The sequence below is a fragment of the Pogonomyrmex barbatus genome, unplaced genomic scaffold (genome assembly GCF_055798465.1).
Source record: "Pogonomyrmex barbatus isolate J1 unplaced genomic scaffold, ASM5579846v1 scaffold1, whole genome shotgun sequence".
NCBI lineage: Eukaryota > Metazoa > Arthropoda > Insecta > Hymenoptera > Formicidae > Pogonomyrmex > Pogonomyrmex barbatus.
Window position 1 is genome coordinate 3,488,803 of NW_028297098.1, and position 14,036 is coordinate 3,502,838.

The window sequence follows — 14,036 nt, forward strand, 5'->3', positions numbered from 1 at the left end:
AATTTGCGGCACGCGAGGTTTGCATCGGCCTCGGGCCCTCGCCACGCGCCACTCATTCCCTACACGGAGCACAGTGGCTCGGATGTTTCGTGCTACCTCGATCACGGCATCATTCTCGCAGTGCGCCCTGGGGTTGCCAATTCTGGAAAACTTCCGGGGAAGGGACAGCGATTCAAGGAAGCGGGTGAGAAAGCGGTATTGTACAAATTATTAGGATTCTATCTTGCAGAGTCTGTATTTTTGTTAATAAATAACCGAGGATATTATATATATGTTTACGTGTTTATGTGAAAGTTAAAGTCGAAAAGTATTGCATTGAATACATTCGACAAGGTAGTTATATAAAATTCGACTTTAGTGAAATTTTTGATGTTCTTTATTACAGTTGAATTATGTACTGTACCGTTCCATTCATATTAGAGACTGGAGTCTTATGTCCTAACTATGTAATGTATTTGCAACCGCAAATTTCATTCATTGTTACGCCGTCCTGGTCCTACACAAATACGTGAATGTAGCGATAATTACGACAAGTCAATTCACTCCCCTAGTTTCAACGGGCTTGCCCCCTCGGCTTGTTATTGAATGTCACAGGGGGGGGTTGCCGAGCGCCGGGAAGATCTAATCCGTGGCGGAAGGATCAGCAGCTTCGGGGATCAGGAGGGCGTTGACGTGCAAGGCTTCGGAGGGTAAACAGTTTGACAGGACGCCATAGTATTTCTATAAAGGTTCCTGGTAACCAAAAGCTCCGTACTGTATGGCAACCTCATAAATATGTACGAATGCGCGCGTATATCAAGCGGAAAGGGTTAAAGTCTTTGTGGCGATGTCTTTTGCAGCAGGACGAGTCGTATATCGATCAACGTACCCTATAAATACGGATTTTATTCTCACACTCGTCCCATTTGTCCCTTTGGTCGATGCACAAAGGCGTATACGGTTTCCTTGTGGTTGTCTGATAAATATAGCCAGTATAATACTATAAATAAATATAACAGCGTAGTATAGATATCTCTCGCTCGCAACTCCGCTAAGTGATTGGAGAACTTTTTACATTCGATTGACTGCTTGATACCTGAATGAGTCTACAGCGATGGTTTATGACGATAAAGACGAGTGCGATAACGATAAAAGCCAATAAAACACAGTACATATATATTTTAAAATATAGTGTATCTTAAAGCAAAAGAGCAGGATCTCGCGCACTTGGACTTTGGACTCGGGCGTGTTACAATTTCGGACGATTCGTATCGGTCCTCGTCGTTGCGAATGAGCGTCGAAATCGGATGAAAACCACTGCGCGACTGGATGAGCCGCGTGGTCGCGGAAGATAACCGACGGAGCTTAATTGTTTCTGGTCTGACGACTCTCTATGCAGTCTGCAATACGCAGCAGCCAGAAGGTGCGCCTTTGTTCGTCGGATCGAAAGCAAAATTTGCATGCACCGCCGGTCACGAGCCCTCCTAGAATTTCGCCCGCGCGACTCATCGCGACAACACACTCGTGCGCGATCATTCCTCAAATTTTTTATTCGCTCCGGACGCTAATGAGCGTCATCAGCGTTTCGCATGCCGCTCGTTTGCGTCGGTTCGCAACCGACATATTTCTCGGTACCCGGAAGGATCGTTTGTCAATCAATCTCAGTCGCCCCTTTCACCCGAGATGCCGAGAGGCGCCTCCTGGCTGCATTCCACAAAATATCTCGTCGAGCGTTGCACGGATAAATCCCCTGCCGTGGGAGGATTTAATTATCAGCGTAGAAACGAGAGTATCCCTTTCTTCTTCTTCATCCTTGGCAGGGCCGTATGTATGCGAACATGTGCGCCAAGTAACTGTCAGAATTATCGCACCCCGAGGTGTAGTCGCTAAGTGCGCTAGGTATCCGACTCGACGCTAAGTTATTGAGCAGCGCAATGATTTAACGTTGATTGAGTGTCTCCGAATATGGTTGTTGCGTTTGCCTCGGGTAACCGAGCTAATGAAATTATACCTTACTGCACGGTGGCGTGTACATGGATACACGAACGGACTTCGGAACTCAAGTATTTGCTCCGCATAAGCGCTTACGTTTATTCATCCTTATCATATAGGATTAACATTATCTGTCGTTTATTGGACATTATTAAGTTGTTTTCGCTTTCGGTATAACATAAACATGTTTAGAGGGTAATATAATTCTTAGTAATAAAGGCTAACAATTAATATTTCTTCCCATTTTATTTGTCTTCGGACGAAAACATTGAGTATTAGAGAGATATCTCTAAACTCTTTCAGACCGCAATGATTACTTTTCTATCGAAATTGCATAGTAAAGAATTATTGCAGTTACCAAGTAATCTCTGTGAAGCCAAGAGAGTCTATTAAGCTTCCCGTTTATCTTGATCGGCCGATCATTACGAGTGAAACTGTGATGCTCCAAACATTGTGATTATCTAGATGTAATCCACGACATAATGGAGACGTTTAGAAGTGCATTACCAGGCTTAGTGGATCATAAACGCGAACCTAATTACTACATAAATTGCTAAAACACCGCAGTTATGCGGTGAATAATAAGACGGTCACCGAAACCGGCTCAACATTTTGGCGCCTATAATAACATTTTGGCCCTATGATTATTTTTTTGCTTCTTACCTTTTTTCCTTTGGTTTAGATCGTACTTTCAAATGACGTTTTATTAGAATTTATTAATTTTCTTTTTATATTTCTAGAATCCATAAATTTGTAAAATTTGCAATTAATATCGTATATTTTTTGTCCAATAGAAAATTATGTTAATAAAGAAATAAATATCAATGAATTTAAAACTTTTACAGATACAATATATGACATAAACATTTATATTTTTGAATAATTATATTTTAATTTTTATTTTTTTTAATGCTTTTGTGTGCACACGTGCTTATTTTATAGAGACGCGTCGGCGCCTTTCTTCTCTTAGAACCATCGCGGAGTCAGTTGGGCGTGGATCGAAGTCTCCTTTTCTTTTCTGCCCTTCTAAGAGCCTAGCCAGATCGCGTGCCTTTAGCGAGAATGAATATGTACGGCCTCTTCCGAGTAAATGGCCACGTGTGACGACTCACCGCCTTTACGTGCAGGCAAAAAAAATCGCCTAAACACGCACGAGACTGTCGCCAGGACTTGGCTTATTAACTTAATACTGAACAAGTTTGCCGTAAAATTATATTTAGATATTGCTTACATAAAGACATATATTTTTAATTTGTATAATGTTATCAAACTTAGGACGAAAAAATTTGGCAAAGAAAATTTACAAATTATCACCAATTAAATTTAAAAGAAATAGATAATAATATTTTTTTATTACAAATTAAATAATATTAATATAAAGAATTTATATAAAAAAATTTATATTAAATTACAAAAATGTTTGATATTAAATATCAATAATTATAAAAAGCTTGTAGTTAATAAAATTTTTATTCAAGAGAAAAAAGCTCTTTATATTATTTAAAAAATAAACTTATTTAAAAAATATATTTCTATCTGGAGAGAAGGAAAGGACGATTGTTTTGAGACACTCTGTATATTATGTCGGCAATACAAGATAAAAGACAGCACAACAGAAGCGAAAAAAATCAACTGGAATTTGGAGGCACAATAACCGAGTAACAACCCTTGCCAAGCAGAATATTGGGGATTAAAATACGAGGAAGTAAAGTTCGGGGGGGGGGGGGGGGGGAACCGGGAAGAATTCCAATTCAGATAACGTACCTCTGACATCGACGATACGTGCTGAATTTTCCCCGACCGAGCAAAGCCTGTCTATAATGTCGAGAATTTACAGACAGAGAATACAAGAGGACGACCGCGATATCGAAATGACCCCACGGTATCCGCGAATGGGAGCAAACGACGTTTATTGCACTACTCGTAACGTGGGAAAAACAATATAAGGCATACCACGCCGTGATGTACACTAATATTACTGTAGCAACGATTTTTTCAGTATTCAGTATTCTGACAGTAACCTCATAAATCTACAATTGATAAGACATCAGGAGAAGAAAATGGCAACGACAATGAAATAATATGAGACAAAAAAACGTGAGACACTTAACATCTCTACTAATTTTCTATATAAGTGCAGCAGATTATAATTGAGTTATAATCAACTATAATATATATAAGATAACACAGAAACTTAAAATAAATTAACTTAAAATAAATTATTATCTAAATTTAAGTATAAATTAATATACAATAGCCAATTATTTTTAAAAACAACCCATTTAAAAAACAATTCTTTCTATGATAAATAAAACACCAATATTATATCATTATATTATTAACTTAAATTAAATATAAAATACCACGAAAATTTAAAATAAATAAAATATTATTATCTAAATTTAAGTATAAATTAATGCACAATGGTCAATTATTTGTAAAAGCAACATACGTCCAAAAAAATAATTCCTCCTATAATAAATCAAACATCAATATTACCCAATTAATACGGCCGACGTCAATTTTATTATATAACTCATTTCACTTTTATTATTCGCTCGCGGTTCAATAACGCGCTCATCCTGTATGAGGTGTGCGCCAACTGCCATCATGCCAGAGAATAAAATCCGTGGTAGGTAGCCACGAGGCACGGACGTGGCTTTCTTCGGAGAAGGCGGCTCTTCTTAGCTCAGTCATAACTAACCAAGGCTGAGCATCGTGCGCCTCCTTCACCTCCTTCTCCACCTTCTCGGTGCTCGTACCTTCGCCGCGCTAAGGCTGTAAACATTTTGGCACCGCGATGCAAGAACAATAATTTAGTAGGCTCACGGGACCCGCTCGTTGCGGCGCGGGGTCCTTTTGCCGGCACGACGACCGACCACGGATGTACAAGACGTGGATACGTCGGGGTGCTTGTAACGCGCCGCGAAACGCTACACGACGTTGGGTTGTCGATTTTTGCGAAACTGCGCGTCCCCGACCGTCGTCGGGAGGTCGTTGACTGGCCGATTCTCACCGGGAAGGCGTAAGGCTATTCGGGCAGGACGATAATTAGCAGTAAATCACGAAGGGATGCGTGCGCGTACAGCACGTGGCCCTCGTACTTCGTAAAACACAAGGGTGGCAAAATTATAATAATCGCGCCGCAAGAGAAATGTCTCGAAGTCTTGTTTTTAAATCTTTACAAACAAGCCAAGAAGATTTACTAATTTTCCACGATCACTTCTTGCCTCTCGAAAAATTTAATCAAATATAATTCTTAATAAAAAAATAACGTATATTTGTTTAATGCCCACCGTCATATGTTACATATGAAGAAATATATATTTGCTTGTTGTGTATAATCCTCCGAATATAATGTAAACGCTGTGAATAGTGTTGCGAAGTAAGATGAGAGTAAAGCTTAACAAACGCCAACTATTTTCAAAACTTTCAAAGACGCACTATTGTTGTACTTTTCAACCATACATATTCCAAATTAGAACAAAATCGAGTACCGATATGTTACCATGTCCATGTGTATGAAATAACTTTCTATCCTTACGTGCTATAGCTAAGTATTTACGGATTTATGAGAAATACGATAAATTTAATTGAACATTCAAGAATGCTAATTCTCAAGCAATTACTTGCATATACTCGCAACGAATCTACCGCTTGTAACTTTTTACGCTGCGTCTGTCATAACATGATAATTTTGAAACAGACAGACAGACGTCTCGCACAACAATTTCAATTTAATGATAAGGTATGCAAAATATTATACAGGTAATATTAATATCTGTGTAGGACATCCGATAAGACATATCTATCAGATAAATCTGCTATTCTACAGTAATTATCGCAAATGCGATAAGTCGGGATTAGCGTCGGGGACAAACAGAATAACCCTGAAATTAGATCAGTACGACTCCCCGCGCATAGAAGCGCGATGCTGATCCCGATTTAATTAACATTAAAAGGAAATAAGTGATTTCCCGTTAATTGCGCTACAGCAAAACCACTTACGATCGTCGGGACCGCAAAGGGAACGGCGACGAGAAGGAAGAAAAACGTCCGGTAGAACCGCAGGCCCAGGATGCAGGTAGGCATATACGCATCCATATGCGCGTTATGGGACCCCGTATAGGCTAGCGGTGCGTTATTATTTTTAAGACTGCGTGGATTGAATTTTTATAGGGCTGTTGGCATACGCTTAGCAGGCCAGTGGTGCTCAAACCGCGACGATCCTACCGAATTTTACGACGTCATTAACGAGACCTCGAGAAGCTTGAACACCATTGACAACGTAACGAGACTCACGGACAACCCCATGTTAGCATATGAATACCGGGGTGGTAAGGCCGCGAGGTACAGAACACAACCAATAAAAAGAAGTAGACACGAAAGAGGGGCGCCGCGATGGATCGGTTTCGTATAATAAGCCCTTCCGTTCGTGCTGAAGGGTGTTAACGTTCCCGCAAAAAAAGGGTGGAGTTCACCCCATGACCCACGATTTCGATGCGAGAATCGGTGCGAACAGCTCTGAATTTGTATAGTTCCGTGGAATATAATATCAAATTCAATTCACGTTGGGTTTCATTTCATTGAAAATGTTTTTTGTGATTAATTAACGATGAAATTCAAATATCAGCTACAAAGAAATTACATGTTGCTTATATAAATAAATGTCATCGTTCATTATGAAAAAAATCTATATAATTAATTAATTTCAAATTGACTTGCGGTATTTTTTTTAATAAAATCTAATTTTTTTTATCGTAAGTAGACTGATAGCTCGTGTCATTGATCTAATCGATTTATTCGAAAAATCTATCTAGACAGTAACAGGCATAGATTAACTATTCCACTATGTAGAATTCGTATAATTCAGGGCCATCTTATTAATACATTTAGATATTATCATGTTTTCTTATTTTCCTCAGATAGATTTCAAAAGATTCGATTATTAATATCTCTTCTTCAATTATCATTTTATCGTAGCAAAAAAAATTAACAGATATTACCGAAATAAAAAGACGCATATTCAATTATCACGATAAATAAATCACGATAATATTTTAATAAACTCATCTTATTAATCAACCTAACAAGCATTTCACAAAATGTGATTAATGACATGATCTTTCCTCTAAAGGAACAAGCGGTGCATTCATAATTGAGGACCGGATCGTTAGTTCAACAACTCATAATAAAATGCATTGTAAAGCGTTCAAATATCAACAAAAATTTCGTCAATTTTTATCGTTTTATATTTAGCCATAAATTATACGCGCGGGCAGCTGTTTCCCATACCTGGAGCACGATCGTAATCATTTCTCAGGAATGTGTGATTGATTTAAACCGTGAAAGGGTTGGTCCGACGACGGGAGGGAATAGGCAGAAAGGGAGAGTGAAAGGGTGATTCGGAATTTCGGGCGCACGGATGTGCGCGCAGCGAGCCGAGAGAAAAAGGAAAGGGCGCACGCGATGCGCGTTGTGAATGCCGCGCCATCGCTGCTGTCGGGGCACGAAATATACAGCGGAAAGTAGGACACGTTCCCCGGGAACGCGAAGCGAGGAAGAGGAATACCGAGAAGAGAGCGACGGAAGAAGGAGAACGAAAAATATGAAGAGCGGACTAACGCTGTAATAACATCAGCGGCTCTTAATGGAGGCATCAGCCGATACTTGTGGCACAATTTCACGAGGTTTACGATGGCGTATATCAAGGGCCCTGCCGAGCGGATCAGCCCCCGGGGAACCCACATATGTCCCACTGAGACATTCGTAATCCGTCGTCTTCGTCTCGCTTGTTGATCTCCTCGATCATCCCTCCTTGTCGGGCCCTCTTTTCGCCGAATATCTTCCCCCTCCCTCCTGTTCCCGCGACCCTATATGTTTTCGTTCATCTTGTTTCGAATGGAAATGACGTTCTATAGGTGTTTTTGATATGCCTGTAAAAGTTACAGGGGTGCCACGAGTTCAACTCGTCACGAATATTTCGGCGTTTCAAACCGACGACAATAACCCTTTCGTTCCTTCTCATATGAATTTGCATATCGTTATATTCATCTTTCTGGTTCACGTCTTACCTATCTCAAATCATAGATTCTCTCCATTGCAGAAGTATAAATTTAATTATTAATTGTGTGTTAAGAATCGCAGAAATATGAATATATGTTTCATGGTCTATTTATACTATTGGTTTTTTAATAGACTATCGGCGGTGTAAGATTGTATCAATATACGAGGATACGATTCGCGTACATCTATCTATAAAACGAGCGCTCCATGATGTCCTGACGTTTTCCAATGCGACTCCTATAGATGTGTTTTTTACGACTTCGCAGGCAAATAATTTACAATCCAATAGCTGCTCCCATTCGTCCCTCTTGTGATAGTGACGAATATCGCTTGGCAGACGCATGTAATGCCATTCAAAGTCGCTCTATCTTGCTTTTCACACCCGTGCGACTTTCCTCTCGGCAATGATTACGATATCAATCTCCGACATGACAAACAAGAATATGTTTCAATATCGGCTTACTAAAGCAAATATTGTCAACAGTGTCTCATGCACCTTAAGAAAATTATATTTCTCATAGAACGAAAAATTTGCACAATTATAAAACAAAAATACATACTAATTATTTACAAATAATAGAAATAAGATAAATGTATATATAAAATAAAAAGATAAATAAAAAAAGCTACTATCTAATAGTAATTAATTGATATCGATTGATATTGTTTTATAACGTGAATCACGAAGAGATAATACATAGCTAAGAGCTGATGTAACGATGATATTAGATAATTCATATTGTAGATCATAAGTTATCAATTTACCACGATAAAACAAGAATAATTTACCACGATAAAATAAGGATAATTTAAGGATAGTGATGGAATATTCACGACAGAAAGACAGAACAGCAATAGTACTAGCTTAGAGACATATCGAAATACATTAAGTCAACACCAACTAATTAAGAAGTGCTGGCCCAACTCGATTTGAGAGATACGATCCAATGGGTAGGAGGATCTGCTTTGAGAGAGCCAAGCAGGTGATGGGTACCATTGTCTCGAGTCACTGAGGCTACAGCCGCGGCCTATAATTTCGTCGAGATGGCCGATAGCGTCGATGAAACGCCGATTGAGATCGATATATGCCCGTGAGGATATGTATGCTGACAGCTTGACCCCGCTGCGGTAGGATCGAATTGAGAGAGGTCAAGATCTTCTGGACAAATGCCACAGACACGTACGCAATGAAGGAAGCGAGGGCATTCATCCCGACAGCAACGTCGGCTACCATTACGGGAAGAACCCGTAAATTCTGAGTCACCGCACGAATTGGATAATTTCGGAAATTTAATTTTATTTCCAGATTCCATATGATATCGCGTAAATTTAAGGTTTTATAATAATTTAGGAAAATTAAGATTTTATATAACTAATTATTTTAATTTCTTCGTTCAACTACAGATCTTATTCCAATTTTTTGAATATGTGCTAGTATTATACGTATATAACAATTGTTTATAATTATTAAAATATATTAATTTATTGATATTGTATTGTATGATGTGTAAACAAAGACAAAAATAATTCTATTTTCAATCTTCAATTTTAACTCTTAAATTTAGTAATTTGTCTGTTTTTTTATAATTTCAATTCTATATATATGCAAGCGTAATTGCCATACCCTGTATATTCAATATGTAAATAATAAAATGTTTATGAATATTCTTTTATAGTTGATATATTGTAAATTGAAATTTTTAATAATCTAATGTAGTGCATTAGATCGATGTGGGAGTGCAACTAAAAAAGAAAGAATTAAAAAGAAAAAGACAAGATAAAAAATGAAATAGGGTTACTATTTCGTCTTATCATTTGTCTTAGAGTAATTTATCGATCTGCTTATGAACTACTATCGATTACATTCTCATATGTATAAGTCTCATTTAATTTAATTTCGAGTGACTAAAATAAATCGCGAGTCATATTCTTTAATTAAACGATCAATGTGATAAATTAATAGATTTATGATATATTTGTATAATAATAATTATGTGAGTTGTAAATAATGATAAAGATTTTATTATTAGATCTTTGTTAAACAAAATTTTTTTATTTATTTTAATCTCTATATATTATCAACTAATTTATATATTAAAATTATACTGTGAAATTTTCAAATAATAAAAAAGTTGTGTATATATTTTAATTGTATATTTTTTGTGTTTTAGGAGCAGTAGTCGAAAATAAAATAAAGTGTAAGCATATATTTATAAGGTGAGCAATAAATCTTTTAAAAACTGATTAAGACACAATGCAATTTTAACTGCGCCAAGATCCCAAAGCAGATTCCATTCGACCGAGAGCGAATCCAACACAAGGCGCGCCTAAAATACTTCCGATGATCGATGCCTCATCATCGAACGTTCCTAGGAGAGCGCCAGGCTGTCAAGCGATTATGGGACATCGTGTAGGCCTGCGAGGAAAAGAGAGCGTGGAGCGGTATAGCAACGGAGCCACGGAGATCCTGTTCCTTAAAGACAGCCGGTATCGCGACTCTCTCTATTAATCACCGTCCGATGACGGATACTTGCCCAGTTTCTCACGAGTTCGATTCATCGAACTTACATTTCGTAGTCCGGTGTTGGACTCGCATTCTGTTATCGAGACTACCTCGAGTCCTTCCTTTGATTGGACGGCGCTACCGCCGTGGGGTTTCTCACGGGACAAGGCGTCGAGACCGGGGGATCGAAAAATGATATAATGAGACAGATTATCCAATTGAAAATTATATCTCCTTAGTGTCGGTGTTGACGGCCTCGGTCAACGATGATCAATTACACGTCGGTACCGACTTCGCTTTCTGTCAGTATTGTCGAATATTATTAGTATTATCAATAATAAATGCACCGCCGTCACTTCTCACTTGTTGATCTGTCAGCGAATCTTTATTAAAATTCCATATATTCATTCAACACGATGAAAAAGACACATCGCATAATAATCGTATACAATTTTATAATGGTTAATATAATTTGCAATAATTTCATGATTTTGTTGCTCCATGCTGGGAGAGAGAGAGAGAGAGAGAGAGAGAGAGAGAGAGAGAGAGAATAAAACAAAGTAGAAAAATACATGATTCTCGCACAACGCCGACTCTCACGAAAGTATGAGATTTAATTTATAATTTCGGAAGTGCTGTAAAAAGAACCAACTGTCGAGACGTCGCTCTGGGGTACAACCTATCACCCCTTCGGACAAGTAACCCTCACGACAGATGCAGACACATATGATAGTGATACGATGCGTGCACACACGCACGCGTGTTCCAAGCTAACCCATGTCCCATCGGCTGGCAGGCATGGGAGCCTCGTACGGGGCTACGAATTAAATTTCACAGCTCGTAAACAAACGTCAACTTTGTCCGATGTACTGTAGACGCCGACATCTTCCTTTCTATGAATTATCATCGTTAATTCCTACATTAATTAAATAATTAAAAATATACAACAAATATATTCAAACTACTTGAAGCAAAATATTTTAAATCGCAAACTGCAATATGATTTTTTTTATACTTGAATCGTAGTCAAGAAAAGAGGCCGTCTAAAATGTCAGAAATATAAAGGCTTTTTCGGCATTGTCTTAAGTTTCAAGTTCCTTTGGTCTTTTGGAATTGGGCCCGCGGCAAATATGATGAGGGCAAAAGGGTACGTGTAAGATATCGCCGGGGTCGCGATATGAGGAGAGACGTGGTGGGAGGAAAAAAGAGAGAGGGAGGATTCCACATCGAAAGGCCCTGTGTCGAGTGTCGTATTATTTCAGGTTTGCATACGTTTCGTGTTTCAGCCCATTATACTCATAAGGCCCGATGCTCTCCCTTCCTCTCTCAGCGCCAAAGTGCTCACGCGTCCGAAGGCATACTCGTCGTTGCCCGAAAAGATTCCCGAGGGACAAAAGGAGAACCGTAAGGGTCGGAGATGGAAGGGACGAAGCAGCGACCGAGAAGAAGGCGCGATAGGAGGAAGAGCGGTCACGGATATCTATCGCGAATCATAATATACTAAACAATCAGATACATAAACCGAAGATATGTTGTTGTTAACGTGTCGCGGTTATCAGCTCAAAATACGTTATTGCCTTTATCGATGAAGCTATCAGCCGCGTCATGATGGTGAAAAATGCCGCTGAGAGAATCGCTGAGACGTCGCACACGTGTGCAACCCTACACCGAGTTCACGAGGGATACTCATTTTCCTCGAGAGAAATTAAAGACAAAACGATCGAGAAGATTGCGAAGAACGCGCTGGGACCCGCCTGTCGTCGGAGTGCGAGTCCAGTTTGGCTGCCTATCGTACATTCCAATCGACAGAAAACCCGACGGACAAATACGCGAAACAACTTCGTAAACGCACGTCTACTCTTTCGCCGCGTCTCGGTTTCTCATCGCCATTCCCACGTCTTCTCGATTGCACGTTCTCCCGCCCTCCTTTTCTCCTCCACTCCTTCCACTCCTTCGTTCGTTAATGCGCGCGATGTGATTTTCCAGTCAGGAAGAAACCCGAGATTGTTTCGCTTCCCCCGTCCGATGTTCGGCAGCACGGATAACGAGCCTCGTCAAAGTTATTTTCCGCCGGTAGTTAAGCGATTTTATGATCTTTCCTTATATACAGCAAAATATTATTAGGTAATAAAAAAAAAGGAACAATCTCTCGCACCGTCCATGTAGACCATTCTCTTTCGTTGATTCGGAAGCCATGTCGCAACGTCTTAATAAGTAATCCGATTACAAAATATTATTTCTACAGTAAACAGATTGTGTGATTGCAAGAATCGGCTGTACATAGTCAGCTTTAACAGAGAAGATCGTGGTAGAAGGGACCGAGAATAGGATGGCACCGTTACACGCTAACACGATTACCGGACGCCGAACGTTTCCGAGGCGCGGTTCGCCTACAACACCCTGCTCTGCAAGCCCGTGTCCGAGGCTCAGGATGACATAGGGTTATTGCCGCACCACCGGCTACTATCTGCTCTCAGGCATCAGCTCGTAATTGTTACAAATCGCCGGACGTCCTCGCAAACATTGATCCACCCTAGGTCCAGAAGTCGTTACCGAAAAAGGACAGACCACGGCCGCTAGGCAAATCCAACGCTTATCTAGGGGCATAAAACTTAAGAGCCGGTGTAATTGATCCGAAAGTGCCTTCGTCTTTGATGCATAATTAGATGTAATAATTTAAATACTGATATTATTAATATACACGCGGAGATCGTTTAAAATAATCACGATGTAATGTAGACGTATTCAAAAATAAAAAATAAATATAATATAGTGTTGCATCTGAATACATTTAATTTTTCCAAAATGTATTAACAATTGGAATATCATTTGTTACTTTAGTGAATAATAAATAAAATACATCTAAAATTAAATAAAAAGGAATATTACCAAAAATGGAAAAGTATGTGCGATATATCGCACTATCATATATATTTTGTTTTCACTTATGTGTTATCGCACATTTTATGCGATAACACATAAGTGAAAACAAAAGCAAAAATTCATTTTAAATTTAAGTCAATGTAACTCACTAATGTAACTATTCAACTTGCGTCAGACTAAAAAAATAGACCGATGAACTTACTAATAGGATTCCACTCGCAGTGCACGGAGTCAATTTCACATACGATCTCTCTCCTCAGAATGAGCTGAACTCTAGTACGCTCGAAAATTCAATTATCATTTTTTATCACAAAGTTAGTTGAAAAGAACACGAGCGTGGAATTGTATTTCGGGTAATCGTGTCTCAAATGTGCATGTAACTTTTTCCGCGCGCATCGCAAAATCCGGTTGGCAGGTCACAAAATTGCCACTGCATGCGATTATACTAAACTTAAAACGACCGCGAGAGAAGAAACGAGGAGAGCTCAAGCTATTACTACAGCGTAGTAATAAAGTGATGTTGTGTCATCGTCATCGTTATTACTTGGTAATGGACGAAACTTAACGCACGTGTAAGGAACAATTATACGCGCAGAGGCGAGATAAAGCCGAA

At 39.1% G+C, this 14,036-nt stretch overlaps 1 protein-coding gene and 1 long non-coding RNA gene across 3 annotated transcripts in view; one reads left to right on the top strand and one right to left on the bottom strand.

Annotated features, from left to right (window-relative positions):
• The window catches only part of LOC105432505 (uncharacterized), a 117,413-nt gene that overhangs the window by 83,296 nt on the left and 20,081 nt on the right, over positions 1–14,036 (bottom strand). The window lies entirely within an intron of this gene.
• On the top strand, positions 10,181–13,302 carry LOC148937959 (uncharacterized). Its single transcript, XR_016140417.1, has 2 exons — positions 10,181–10,254; positions 10,326–13,302. It is a non-coding gene; the product is annotated as an uncharacterized LOC148937959 (long non-coding RNA).